Consider the following 15026-nt stretch of genomic DNA (forward strand, 5'->3'; position numbering starts at 1 on the left):
CAAATTACAGACCCATTTCAAATCTTCAGTTTATATCTAAAATTTGAGAAAAAATTGTGTCTGCTCAATTGTGTTTGTAACGTAGTTTGTAGATCGGGAAGAAGCAGGCGGGAACCGGCGAACATTAAAGATTTTAATCAAATAAACAAACACAAAATGAAAGTAAAGCGGCAGCCCCTCGCGGACGACTGCCGCACACAAAACACAAAATAAACTCCTCTCTCCTCCAACAAGGTCGTCACTCCTCCCTTTTATCCTTCCGGAGCTCCTCCGTGAGACTCGAGACCGGTGAGTGGTGCAGGTCTTTATCAATTACTCCACCGGCCTCGCTCCATTCCCACGGCTCTAGGCCCCACCCCCACTCATCACAGTGCTCTTTCCTGCAAAAAAATTATCTCTATGAATAATTTCAGTCAGGCTTCAGGCCCCACCATAGCACAGAACTGCACTTGTTAAAATTACAAATGACTTGCTTCTTGCATCAGACCAAGGCTGTGTCTCATTGCTAGTTTTACTTGATCTTAGTGCTGCGTTCGACACTATAGATCATGAAATACTCATAGATCGATTACAAAACTATACAGGTATTCAAGGGCATGCTTTAAGATGGTTTAGATCGTACCTGTCCGATCGCTACCACTTTGTTCATGTAAATGGGGAGTCATCTCAATTATCACCAGTAAAATATGGAGTGCCACAAGGATCTGTCCTAGGTCCTCTGCTATTTTCAGTATACATGTTGCCCCTTGGTAATATTATTAGAAAATATAGGATTAGTTTCCACTGTTATGCTGATGATACTCAACTATATATCTCAACAAGACAAGATGAAACTTCTAAATTATCTAAGCTAACAGAGTGTTATAAAAATTAAAAAGTTTGGATGACCAAGAATTTTCTCCTATTAAATTCGGATAAGACCGAGATATTACTTATTGGACCAAAAAAACAGTACATATAATCTCTTGGATTACAATTTGCAACTAGACGGATGTACTGCTACTTCCTCTACAGTCAAAAATCTGGGTGTTATATTAGATAGCAACTTGTCTTTTGAAAATCATATTTCCCATGTTACAAAAACAGCATTCTTCCATCTTAGAAACATTGCCAAGCTACGAAACATGTTACCTGTTTATGGTAGTCCAGGTAGTCCAAAATGCAGCGGCTAGAGTCCTTACCAGGTCAAGAAAATATGATCATATTACCCCAATTTTACAGTCTCTGCACTGGCTACCTATTAAGTTCCGTATCAGTTACAAAATATTATTACTTGCCTATAAGGCCCTTAATGGGTTAGCTCCTGCATACCTAACTAGTCTTCTACCACGCTACAATCCATCACGCTTCCTAAGGTCGTAAAACTCTGGACTTTTGGTAGTACCTAGGATAGCAAAGTCTACTAAAGGAGGTTGAGATTTGGCTCCCAAACTCTGGAATAGCCTTCCTGATAACGTTCGGGGTTCAGACACACTCTCTCTGTTTAAATCTAGATTAAATACACATCTCTTTGGCCAAGCATTAAAATAATGCATCTCATAATCTAGTACTGCAGTTATATCTGATCAAATGGGCAATATTATTCTTTAGCTTGAGTTAAAAAAGCTGTAGCAGCTGTACCAACCAGTTGCTCACTGTTTTTTAAATGATGGTGTTTGGTATATAATTTACATTTTTGGCAGTTTAGGCTACTAGGAGAATAATGTTACTGCATCTGTCACATGTAGTGAACAGAGCCAGTGATGTGAGAAAAAATCATTTGTTTTGCCTGATGCACTCTAATGTCATATGCAGTAGCCTGAAATTATTGTCTTTTATGCATTGTGTTTTTTTGTTTTTCATTTTCATTTGTATTTATTCATTTATTTATTTATTTTGTTTCATGCTAACTCGGGAGCATATAAAGTCTTTGTTGGTTTAAGCCAAGTAATTAATGTTGAAGAGACTTCCGGGTGAAACAAACCATGTTCTAGATCTCTGCCAGTGATACAGAGCTCAGGCATGCATGCATAAGATATGATAAATGGATACAAACTTTTTTGAACACTTATAAAATTGTTCCACATAAAACAGATTAATTTCATTGTTTTTAGCAGGCTTTTATCAGACATCCCTGGAGAAAGTTAGAAAAGATGTTCTTAAAACAGTTATCCTGAGGCATTTGAAGCCTAATCATTGGTCTAAATCTTACACTGTGTTTTAACTCCATGCATATGTGTGTTCTGTTATGTTATGTGTGTTTCGTAATCACAGCCAGCCATTATCTGAGAATTTGCATGCTCTTTTTTCCAACATGTTCCTCCTTATGTGTAAAATGTTGGCTTTCTTCCAAAACATCTCCGCTTGTCAATCCAGCATTCCAGCATGTCAGACACGCCCAGGAAATGCTAGGATGGCTAAAATGGTACTGGAAGGAGGGGTGGGAAACAAAAACTATAGTGGTGATTGGCTACTTGGCTGGTAGCCAAGGTAACAGGGCTAAAAGGGTGAAGGTTTCCTCTCTCTCTCTGTCCTCTGAAAGGTCAAAAGGATCAGACACAGTCCCTCAGAGGCAGAAACTGTACAACATCACCTACATCTCAGCATGTAAGCACATTTCTCTAATTACTAGCTCATAGACCATAATAATATGGCATCTAAATCAATCTTTCTAATTATACAAGTTCACATTTGATAAGTAAAGTAACATTTGCATTTGCATTTACATTTACAATTATGTTTTTGGTATTGCCATCTTACCAAATGACTTTCAAGAAAGTGTGTACACTAATTTTTGAGGAACACTTAAAGGGACAGTTCAACTGGAAGTCTAATTCTGTTTTACACCATTGACTTTCAATAGCATTGTCAAAAACAATTCCAACTTAAATTCCTTTCAGTTTTATTTTTAATTAAAGCTTAAGCTTTAGTAATTTTGTGCATTTGTATTTTTTTATACTTATATAATTTCTACTTTATTTCAGTTTTAGTAATTTTAGTACTTCAAATTAAATATATACATTTCAGTTAATTGCCCATGCTATTTATTTATTTTATTTTAGTTTTAATATTTTAATTTTTTTAAATGAAAATGGTTTTTAATAGTTTTAGTTTGTAGTTTTTAGTTAACAATAAAAACAGGTTCTGCAGAAGAACGAAAATAATGTTGTTTGGAACAACACAAAATAATAGTAAATGATGACGGTATTTACATTGTTGGGTGAACAACAAATGTGACAAGACATATTGTTATTTGGATGCAAGGATAAAATCTTCCATTCTGCAAGCTTTTACCAAAATTCCACATGAAGTACAACTGATGCATTACAAGGTGTATATTTTATAAACGTTAGTTGTTCATTCTGAATCTGTAGTAGAAACAATTCCATAATGTCAGTGCTTTACATTTCTGTCAAATGTGGTTTACATCACAATCAGATGGTGAAATCATTGAAGCGAGAGGATAACACCACCTTTTTTCCCATCCTCTCTCTCTCTTTCTCTGTCTCTCTCCACAGCCCCCTGCCTGTGTTTCTCTGCACGGCGGCCATATGTGCAGTTTCACAGTGGCATCCAGACATCTCCCATCTCAAGTCCTGTCATTCTTCCCAAGCTCAGACATCTGTCAGAGAGTGAGTGGAAGCCAGAGAGATGCAGCCACGCAGAGCCTCTGCTCAGCTGGTGCTGTACTGGTGGAAGTCCGGAGGCGGTATCTAGTCTCCATTCAAAACTTCATCAACTCATTGCATTTATTGAATTGTTTGTTTCATTTTTATTCTTTAACACTCTGAATAGTACTGAGTGAAGACAGACTCTTCGATGAAAACAGCAATAATTGCATTCATATCAGATGAAAAAAAAAAAATACATACATGGACATATGCACCTGTCGTGTATTGCAGTGCATTTATTGCGTTATTTTCTTCTTCCACTATATTATTGTTGTTATTCTTTTCACTACAGCTGCAGTCCTCACATACACAATTACACATTTTGAATGTATACTGCATCATTTATGTTGGTTTATATCATGCTAAATTGTGTAATCTTGTGTGCAATTTGTTAATGACAAATAAGTGTCCAATAAAGAAAATGAAAAATCATTAAGATTCTTATAAAATCTTTGTATTTTCTAAGAATGCTTTGCATTGTTGTTGATTTTTAAAAAATACATCAATATAATTTTCAAGAAAAAGTTTAAATGTAATATCATGTGATGAATTATTTTCCTTACAAAAAAAAAATCTGGGAAAATATATAAAAAATGTTGATATTATGATATTTAGGAAATAATAATTGTTGAACATGTTGGACATAACTTTACAACCTAAACTAACCTTTATTTGTTATTTATCGACCTTTGACACAGTTATTAAGGTCTAGAAGTCCACTCTATGATATCCCCAAAAATAACTAAATAACTAACTAAATAAATATAATATTGTGTTAAACTACAATATTCAAGTCTTTCTGTGTATTAACGCAACGTGATCTCATGATAATTTGTATGTATTTTACGTAAAATGTGGTTCTATAAAACGTACATTTACGTACGTTTTTACAGGCACTAAAACGTACAATACTGACGTATTTTCAGCATTTAAATGTACAAAACTGACGTATTGACGACACCAAAAAATGAATCCTTATGAATATTGAAATCGTGGCATTAATTTTATTAGTTTTTAGTTGTTATATGAATTACCTTGTTTTCAATTGCATTATTAAATTGTTTACTCATTTACTTATTAAATGATAACATTTCGTTTTGTTGTGTGATTTCTGCTGCCAGCTCGTTTCCAAGAATATGCCTACATAATGTTAAACATGACTTCACTTTAAACCTTAAAATAAATAACATTTCTGCAATCGTTTAACCTTTACTTGTCATGTAATGTTTACTTTGATTGTCATGGGACACAAAAGTCGTTTTCTCCAACATGCTGTGACTGACAATAAAACTATAAAATACATCAAAAACGCAACATAATTACGAAATGAAAAAAATGTTATTAGTGCACTGTAATCCAAATCTCCCGAATCCATAGGACTGCGAAGAACAGACCCAAGTCCAAGCCTTTATTCGGCGATCTGCTTGCTTCTCCATCCCGAGCAGCGAGACCAGTGACCGTGAGCAGCAAAGCCCGCGCTGACTGATGCGCTCTTTACAAATTCAAATGTTGCCGCTTCAAGCGACAGGTTTTACGGCAGGATAATCAAACGCTCATTGGCTCTCGCCTGCACTCGTCACAGATTGCGACATGCCATGTTTCTGTGTTTGAATGATGCGCGTGTGCCTTCACGAGTTCCCGGAGAGGATCGGGAAAATTATCTGGATAATATTTTCAGTAGGGATGGGCGATACCCCTTATTTTGTTTTCGATAAGATACCGTTATTTTTCAAGGCAGTATCGTCAATATCGATACCGATTCGATACTTCTGCACTAAACTTTTAAATTATGAAATGTATTAAATTATTCAATTACTAAGAGTAAAATAGGTAGTGAAAACCACTTAACTTTATGTTTAAAACGCATTTTAACCCATTTAATCCCAAATTTTTCCCAGACATGAAAATATCCAAATGATGCGTCATTAGTAACCCTTTGAAATAACCAATATATACTGTGTATATATATATATATATATATATATATATATATATATATATATATATATATATATATATAGCAAGAAGGACAGCACAACTCCGATCGGGCATCTCCGGGGGTCTTCTCGGCGAGAAGAACACCACTCAACGAACAGGTTCCACTTCAAAGCATAAGTGTGTCTCGTAGACGGTGCTCTTGCTGAAGTGATGGTATCAACTACCTCTTGGGGTAGGTCACCTAGAACCTCAGCGTCCCGCAGGGACCAGACATGAAGTTTCCAGAGGTCTGGACATGGGTGCCATAGGGTGCCCCGTCTCTGAGTCAGTAGATCCTTCCTCAGAGGAATCAGCCAAGGAGGGGCTGTCATGAGGAGCATTAGTTCTGGGAACCAGGTCCTGGTGGGCCAATAGGGCGCCACTAACAGGACCTGCTCCTCGTCCTCCCCGAGTGTTCCCGCGGTCAGGGAGTAGAACAACTGGCAGTGAGAGGTTTCTGGGGAGGTAAACAGGTCTACCCGAGTGGCTCCGAAACGTCTCCAAATCAGCTGGACCGTCTGGGGATGGAGTCGCCATTCTCCCGGGACCCTTTGAGACGGCTCAGGGCAAGGTGCACTGCCAGCAACTCGAGGCAGTTGATGTGCCAGTGCAGTCGGGGCTCCGTCCAAACCCCTGACACTGCAAGCCCGTTTTATGTGGCCCCTCAGCCGGTGGTTGAGGCATCCGTGTGAACTACAGCATGCCTGGAGACCTGGTCTAGGGGCACTCCTGCCCGGAGAAATGCAAGGTCTGACCACGGGGTGAAGGTTTGGCAGCAGGCCGTTGTAACTTGGACCCGGTGAGTGCTGCGTTGCCACGCCCACCTCGGGAATCGGCCATGGAGCCAGTGCTGAAGCGGTCTCCCAGGAGCCTCTGAAATGTTTTCAGTGGGACCGCCATCCTGCTCTTGAATGTATTCAAGCATTTCAACACCGACTGAGCACGTTCCTGCGTGAGGCGTGCTGTCTGTTCGACCGAGTCCAACTCCATACCGAGAAAAGAGATCCTCTGCGTTGGGGTGAGTTTGCTCTTTTCCCAGTTGACCCGAAGGCCCAACTGGCTGAGGTGCGAGAGCACCAAGTCCCTGTGTTCGTACAACTGATCCTGAGACTGAGCTAATATGAGCCAGTCGTCGAGGTAGTTGAGAATGCAAATGCCCTGTTCTCTCAGGGGAACAAGGGATGCCTCCGCAACTTACGTGAAGACCCGGGGCTACAGGGACAGCCCGGAGGGCAGGACCTCGTACTGATATGCTCATACTTCGGACGCGAACCACAGCAATGGTCTGTGGTTCGGAAGGGTCTACACATGAAGTACTTGTCCTTCAGGTCAATCACTGCAAACCAAATCTCGGGGACGGATGCACCCAAAGATGCTTTCCTGCGTCAACATTTTGAAAGGCAACCGGTGATGGACCCGGTTCAAGACACGCAGGTCCAAGATTGGTCGTAACCCACCGCCTTTCTTGGGTACAATGAAGTAGGGGCTTTAAAACCCCATCTTCATATCGGCTGCAGGGACCGGCTCTATCGCATCCTTTGCCAGCAGAACTGCGATCTCTGCACGCAAGACAGGGGCATCTGCTGCTTTCACTGAAGTAAAGTGGACGCCCCTGAACTTGGGAGGGCGCCAGGCGAACTGAATCGCATAGCCGAGCCTGACGGTTTGAAGAAGCCATCGAGATGGGCTGGGTGGTGCTAGCCAGGCTCCCAGACACCGCGCAAGTGGCACCAACGGAACTACATGCATACCCGCAGTGGGGCAGTGAGGAAGAACGCAGGGACCCGGCCCGGGCGTCTCGTAGCCTGTCCGAGGCGGGGTCTGAGTGTGTGTAACACTGACCTGCGTTCAAGCAGAGGGTGCGTGGGTAGTCCGTTGGTTCGTCCTCCCGATCCGCCCACTGCTGCTCACTGGCGAGAGAGGAGGGGGAGTGTAATACGACACTGGATAATCCACAACCCCCGTCCCCTCTGGGGACCCAGAAATAGAGGAATTTCTCTTTGTCGAGTATTTGGGTACCACCGACCGAGAGGTCAGTGGCGGAAAAAAACTAAAAGATTCTCCACCCGGCCCTCTTCCGGGGGAGGGAGTGGTGAGCTCATCATCTCCCGAAGAGCAGGTCCCTCCACCTCTGGGTTGCCCGTCTCAGGGCCTCTTGCTCTTGTGCTTGCCACCAGGTTTGGCGGGGGCCTGGATGGGCGGGGCGGCTGCCCTGCGAACGGCTCCACGGCGCAGCTTTGCTGGAGGCAGTGGCAGGGGGCCGCCCTCGGCAACGGCTGCAGCTGCACGCCGGGGCAGGATGTACCTGATGGCCTCAGTCTGCTTTGGGCAGCGGAGAACTGCTGGGCAAAGTTCTCCACCGTGTCGCCGAAAAGGCCGGTCTGGGACACGGGGGCGTTCAAGAATCGTATCTTGTCCGTCTCGCGCATGTTGGCCAGACACAGCCAGAAATGGCGCTCCTGGACCACCATAGTGGACATCGCATGACCCAGAGGCCGTGCCGTAACCGGTCATGACCACCCTCGTGCAAGTCCCTCAGTGCCTTGGCCTGGTGCACTTGCAATAATGCCGTAGTGTGTAAGGCGGAGGCAGCTTCTCCACAGGTCGTATAAGCATCGCTGGCCAGTCGAGTACCTACAGACCCGGGAGGGGAGGCACAGTTCTCCCTGCCGGTTGGAGGCGATATTAGGACTTTTTATTAGGGCTTTTTCGGTAGCTGCACCTAGACTGTGGAATCTTTTACCCCTGTATGTTAGAGCAGCTCCAACTATATTTACATTTAAAATCTCAGGCTTTTAATTCTACTGGGTAATGAGGGGTGTCATTGAATTTTTTGTGTTTAAATTTATCTTTGTATGTTCTTGGTTTTATTTGCTTTACTTTGTTTGTACAGCACCTTGGGCAACAATAGTTGTATAAATGTGTGCTTTAAGTGAAATAAACAGAAACAGAAACAGGACACAACTGCATCGCATCCGACCGCTCCACTGTGGGGAGCCTTGTAACCCCCTAGCTGCACCACCATTGAGGGTGGTGAGGGAGGAGGAACCAGCAGATCGGTTTCCGGCAGTAAAAGGTGCCGTCCACGACCTGGGGAGCTCCTCATGCACCTCCGGGAAGAAAGGCACCGATGCGGGGCGCAGAGAACCAACGCGGACCACCCCGAGAACCAATCATGCAACCTTGAGGGTTGCACGGTGGAAGGCTCCACTCGAGCCCTACCCCTACAGCGGCCCGGGAAAGCATAGCTGTTATTTCTGGATCCGATTCAGGCATTGCTACAGTCCCGGAGGAGAGCAGCGCAGCCGGATCTTCCCCTCCAGAAAGCTCTGGCTCACCCTCCGATGCAGCAATCGACATCTGTTCGTTGGGAGGAGTGCCAAAGGATACGGCTGGTACGCTCCTTGTAGAGGGCCCAGCACGTTCCATTGGCAGCTCAACTGGTTGCGGAGTGCAAGAGGAGCGATGGTCCCCCGAGGATCGTGACCATCACCCAGCGCCAGGTAACGACCGCATCCAGAAATGCCCGGGTGATACGTTGTCTATAGCAAGACCCACATCGTCTTTACAAAGACGTAACGTCAAGTTTGCCACGCAACGTCGTCTTTAAAAAGCAGCACCCGTAATTGCTCTTTTAGGGAAATAGCTCTTTTAGCGTGCTGAGGCGCATAGGGGAGATGGCCGTCTGCAACACAAACAGGGGGTAGTGCAGCCTGATGTGTGCAACCCACTCGACACGGGAAACCACCACCGCTGAAGCGCCGTATCGCCAACATGAAGAGCTCTCAAAGAGCGAGCTGAACTCGTTCAGTCTTCTTCTCTCAGTAGAGTAGTCAGGAGCAGAACGATGTGATCGCTCGGCTCCGAAGCGAAAAGCTGAATATGCGCTGCATCTGCTGCCTACTTATACTCACGCTGTGATCAGCGGCAGCTGGATGCAATAATCACATGCCAATGTGCATTGGCTCATTTAGTTTACACTCGAAGTAGATTGGTCTCTCTAAGCGAGATCCCAATTCGTCGGTCATCCGACGTGACGTCTCATTCCCTCCGTCAGGGAACGAGGGTTACCATACGTGATGTCGGGAATGACCGACTGAAAGGGAACTCAAACATTTATGTTTTTATTTCTGTTCTCTGATAAGCATTGTTCAGGACTGCCATTCCCAAAAGCTTTAATGCTTTCTTATGATACTTTTGGGAAACGCAGCCCTGTTTGAATGCACTGTCAGCAGTGAGTGAATGCTCTCTGTGATTAATTGGTTCTGTCTTGCAACATTTGCGTGTGTTCAGACAAGCAGGAAAATAGTTCTATCCTACACAATTACTGGCTAACAAAGGTTATTCGTCCAATTCAATGCATATTGTACGCATTATTATTATTATTATTATTGTTAAATAAACAAAACAACTGTTAAATAAAGCGCACCTTGGTATCGATATGTTTTGTTTGAGTATCGAGTATACTTTCGATACTCACGTCAGTATCGATATATTGATACTTCGGATCGATACGCCCATCACTAATTTTCAGCGATTAACAACATAAATTCTGCTCTGGATCACACAAACCTATTCCGCCAGAGAGGACTGCGGGTGCAACGCATCGTCATTTGGATTACTTTTGGTACTGCTTTTGACATTTTTACAATAAATAAATTATTGTAATTGCATTTATCTGTCTGTCATGTTTTTCTTATACTGTACAGAAATGTTTAGGTTTATAGGTAGGAGTGGAATTAGCGACTATAAAAATATTTTAATGTTGTTACTAAAATGGTTATTTTCCTGCGTATTTCGGTCATTTGTTTATATCCTTTTATATTCGCTATATGGGTAGGTTAATGGGTCTAAAAATCTAAATTGCGTATTAATAAAATGAAAAAATGTATATTCGCTATAAAATGGGTAGGTTTAGGTTTGGGGGTAGGTTAAGGGGTCTAAAAATCTAAATCGCTTATTGATAAAATGATAAAAAATGCATTGATACAAATATCTTGATGATATAAAAGATACGTAAATATTTTTACGTTTTTTAGCTAAAAAATACGTAGCGATTTGTACGTTTTAAACGTTGAAATACGTCTAAATTGTACGTTTTAGCATTAATAAAAATGTACAAAAGTGTACGTTTTGTGCTTGTAAATGTTACGTATTAATACCTACGTATAAACATGAGACCAGGCTTAAAGAAACTAATAGGTAAAAAAAATACATAAATTAATTACAAAAATAAATACATAAATAAATAGCATCACATATTTGACCAATATTGTTTGTTATACTTTATGTATTTTTAATACTTGGGTGATTTTGAATTAAACCACAGTCAAATTGTTTGTAAATACAACTAACTTGGCTTATAAACATGAATCCCTATTCTGAGCTCGAACCTGAAAAAGTCAAGAAGTAAATAAAAGATGACATTTTTAAAGAAAGACAGCATATGGTGCAATGACAGAAGAAGAGACGCGGTGAACAAGTGAACAATAGTTGGCATAATTTAAGGGACATTGCAGATTTGCATTCATAACAGATGTATGAAAGCCTGTGCAGGACACCCAAGCGTCCCGTTGAAGGACGTTCTCCATCTATCCGGTTTTGCACTGTCGGGGAAGTGCTGTCCCGCTGAAACTGGTCAGGCACATGTGCGGATCTACCGGACAGCTTGGCACTCAGCAAGTGGCCTGTGCTGTCACATCTCTCTGCTTGGCGGGCCACATTGTTGAATGGCAGTTACTGGTTACTGGCAGCTACAACTGACTACCTGCTCATCTGCTTCTGGCTATGGTTGACCTGGGGCGGACTCTGTGGGCCCACATGCCTCTTTAGCGGCCAGACAATCTGCTCCTTCTTCACACACACACACACACACACACAAACACAAGCAGCACAAACATTGTTCTGCCTCAACAATGTAGCAAATTAGCTCAAAAGAGAAATGTATATAAATAATTACAATTATTTATATTAGTTGCCAGTAGTGAATGGCAACCCCACTGAATTCCCACTGAATGGCCACCGAGAGGGGCGTGGTAGGCCGCAATGGCCGCCACAAAGACACACACAGAGCGCTTGCTGAATGACAGAAAGCTGACGCCGGTTTCACCGCACGTGCTTTTATACTTCCTGGTCGCTACGTCACCCCGCCCGTGACGTCTCGCCCATCCTTTGGACTGATTACACATGTGATTCAGAGCGTGGTCACGCTGGAGGCGTGTTACAAATTACTAAATTTGTAATAACATAATTACTTTAATTGTGCATGTTAATTAAATAAATGATTTTTCGCCAATAAAGAAATAGGAATTCAATCTGAAACCTTAGTCAGCGCAATCCGCAAGCAGAGATAACACTGATTTACAAAATAATTCTCTCTGTACTCCAGACATACACAATTCTGCATCCCACTTTTCTTCCACTCTGCTAACATTCTGTGATCTGGAACGCCATGCCAAACTGTGAGATGTCATAGTGCAGTTGAAACAACACTGGACCACACTGAGATAGTTGAGTCTGTAAAGAAGCTTTAACAAAGTCTGAGCTAAGTCATTAAAGGGTAAATCATCAGATCATGTTATACTAACACTTTCAGACATCACTTCACTGCACCATTGTAGCTCCATTTCCATGTCATTTCCACCTTCATTCACACTGACAATTATACTTGAGTCTAAAAAAAAACCAGGAGCATCACACACACTCTCTCTCACACAGAAGAAATAGATTTCAAATGAACAGATGTCTAAATTTAATTAAATTCAGAGGAGTGAGACTGCCATCAGTCTTAGACAGTTTGACTTCACTGGAGTGATGGAGTTTGTCAGATAAATGAAAGACATGAAGAACAGATTTTATTTCATTCTTTTCCTCTAGTGCCTGTGAATGTGATTGGCACGAGAGAGTGTTAAGCTTTCAGCAGCAAGTTTTTCAGACTGATTTAATGACCAGTTTTATTTTTAAAGGCTGTCTGTATATCAATAACATATTAGATTAGAAGTGTATGAATAATGGTAATTTGCATACACTTCTGTTTTTTTATGAAGTGTTATGGTTCAGAATAACCAGTCGCAGTCTGAAATTACAGAAATGCGTCTTAGAGATTGTTTACTCACCCTTATTTCATTCCAAACCTGTATGACAACTTCAATGGAACACTATAAGATACTATGAAGAATGCTTCAAATGAAAAGGGAAAAAAAAAAATATATATATATATATTATAGTGATCTTTACAGAAAAGTTGATATAGAGCAGTGCTTTACAATTCTGGTCCTGGGGACCCACTGCTCTTTACCTGAGGCTATGTCTGCATTAATCCAGATATTTGAAAATGGCATTTTCGTTTCAAAATGTTCTCCATCCACACTAGAGTTTTCCAAAAGTTTCTCGTTCACAATGAAATGTCGGAAAGCGGTAATCATCTTTATGTGCATGCTAAAAGCATAATAACACATTTCACAGAGATTAGAGAGACCAGACAAAATAATTTATGTTCTTCTGGCACAATCATTTTATTAGAAAAACAGCTTACCATTTAGTGGTGCGTTCAGTATCTTAGTCCGTGTACATATGCCACAGTACAGCAACTGCAAATAAATACTGTGTAATTTTTGCAAGAATGTAACATTAAAATCATATAAAGTAACTTGAAAAACGTTTCTAAGAAGTGACTAAATGGTTGTTTGAGACATTAAACGTCATCACAGCAAACAGGAAAACGCATCTACTGACAATAGACTCTTTTTATAGCCTTGATGTGTTTATACTCACTCTTGAAATCTACTCTAAACTCTAGCTACTCTAACGTTGAAGTCGTGAGACTGTGGTGCAGTTTGTTTATATACCAACTTCTTACTTACTTGCCGGTTGTATTTATGCCTCAAAATTCATAAAAGATGTGTTAATATGTGAAGATTGATGAACAAAACTTTTGATCTTACTTTCTGTAATAATCCAAAAGCCAATGAACATATCCCATTGGCTTTTTGTTGAGGGAACCAGGCATATTGGGCGAAGCTGGTGGGAGAGCAGCGGGCTAACTTAAACATTCATTTTAGAATATAAACTGCTTAAGCTGTCTGTTTTCAGTAAGGTTGGCTAAATAACAATTTCTGTGTGCCTGTCATTGTGCATTTAAATTCAAGTATGCACAACATATGTATGCTTTAAAGCAGTTGGTGAGTAATTTTGCCTAATAAAAGTCTACTTAGATATTTTGTTGACAAACAGGTTTATAGTGCATTATTTTCAACGTGTCATAAGTTTTTCACAGCCTATAAAAGTAATTTGTGTGCAATGTATTTGTTTGCCATGAGAGCCTCACAAGCTTTTGGCTTATCTACATAGTCAATAAGTAAAATCACTTGAATGGACACAGAATGTACACACAGCACGCAAAGAATGTGAATATATACAGTGGGGCAAAAAAGTATTTAGTCAGCCACCAATTGTGCAAGTTCTCCCACTTAAAAAGATGAGAGAGGCCTGTAATTTTCATCATAGGTATACCTCAACTATGAGAGACAAAATGAGAAAAAAAATCCAGAAAATCACATTGTAGGATTTTTAAAGAATTGGTGTACTACAGAAAACTTGTGTTTAAATGTGGGACGGACCAAATCAACTGGCTCCCTTTTTTTTTTCTTTTCGACCCAAGCTCAAATGTCAAGCTACGCCTGTGGAACCAGGGTAATGCTAACTTCTGTATTGGCCTGCAAAACTATGCCATCCCTGCAGCACTCTATTATTCAAATGTGTTTGTTTTTGTAATAGCACTATAAAATACCTGTGAAATGCTTATATGTAATATAGTTTGCACTGCTGAATGCATTTGTTATTTGAATTACAGCTGTTGATGTTATGTGTCAAAGGGCAGAGACATAATATACAGACACTAAACATGTCAGTGTTATTGTCACTTACCAGTAACTAATTAAACCAAGCAACACAGCACATTCTCCCATCATAATCTTCATCACACATATAAAGTGATGTGAATAATAGAGTGAGGAGAAGATAGAAGGCATGCACCACCCTAACAATAAGCCAGCACACTAAAATGACGGTCAAAATCTGACAGCTTGGATTATAGTGGTCCTGCGGTAGAAAGGCCTTTCCGACAGCAAGCCTCTGGAGCAATGCATGAAGCTATGTTATAATTAACTCTGCTGCCAAGAGATATTATATATCATCAGCCGTCCTCCGGCCAAAGGAAGTGCTGCACAGGGAGAGAAAGTCATGGCTGTGGTATTGTTCAGGGCTTAATCAGGTCATCGCTGTGGCAAGTTAGATTACAGTCATTTCCAAGGTGCTGGTTAACATCCACAACAACAAATCTTGTCACACGGCAACTTTTATTTATTTATTTTTTTTGGGGGGGGGGGGGGCCCTTTGGGG

The sequence above is a fragment of the Sinocyclocheilus grahami genome, unplaced genomic scaffold, assembly GCF_001515645.1.
Source record: "Sinocyclocheilus grahami isolate Dianchi unplaced genomic scaffold, SAMN03320097.WGS_v1.1 scaffold779.1, whole genome shotgun sequence".
NCBI classification, from domain to species: Eukaryota; Metazoa; Chordata; class Actinopteri; order Cypriniformes; family Cyprinidae; genus Sinocyclocheilus; species Sinocyclocheilus grahami.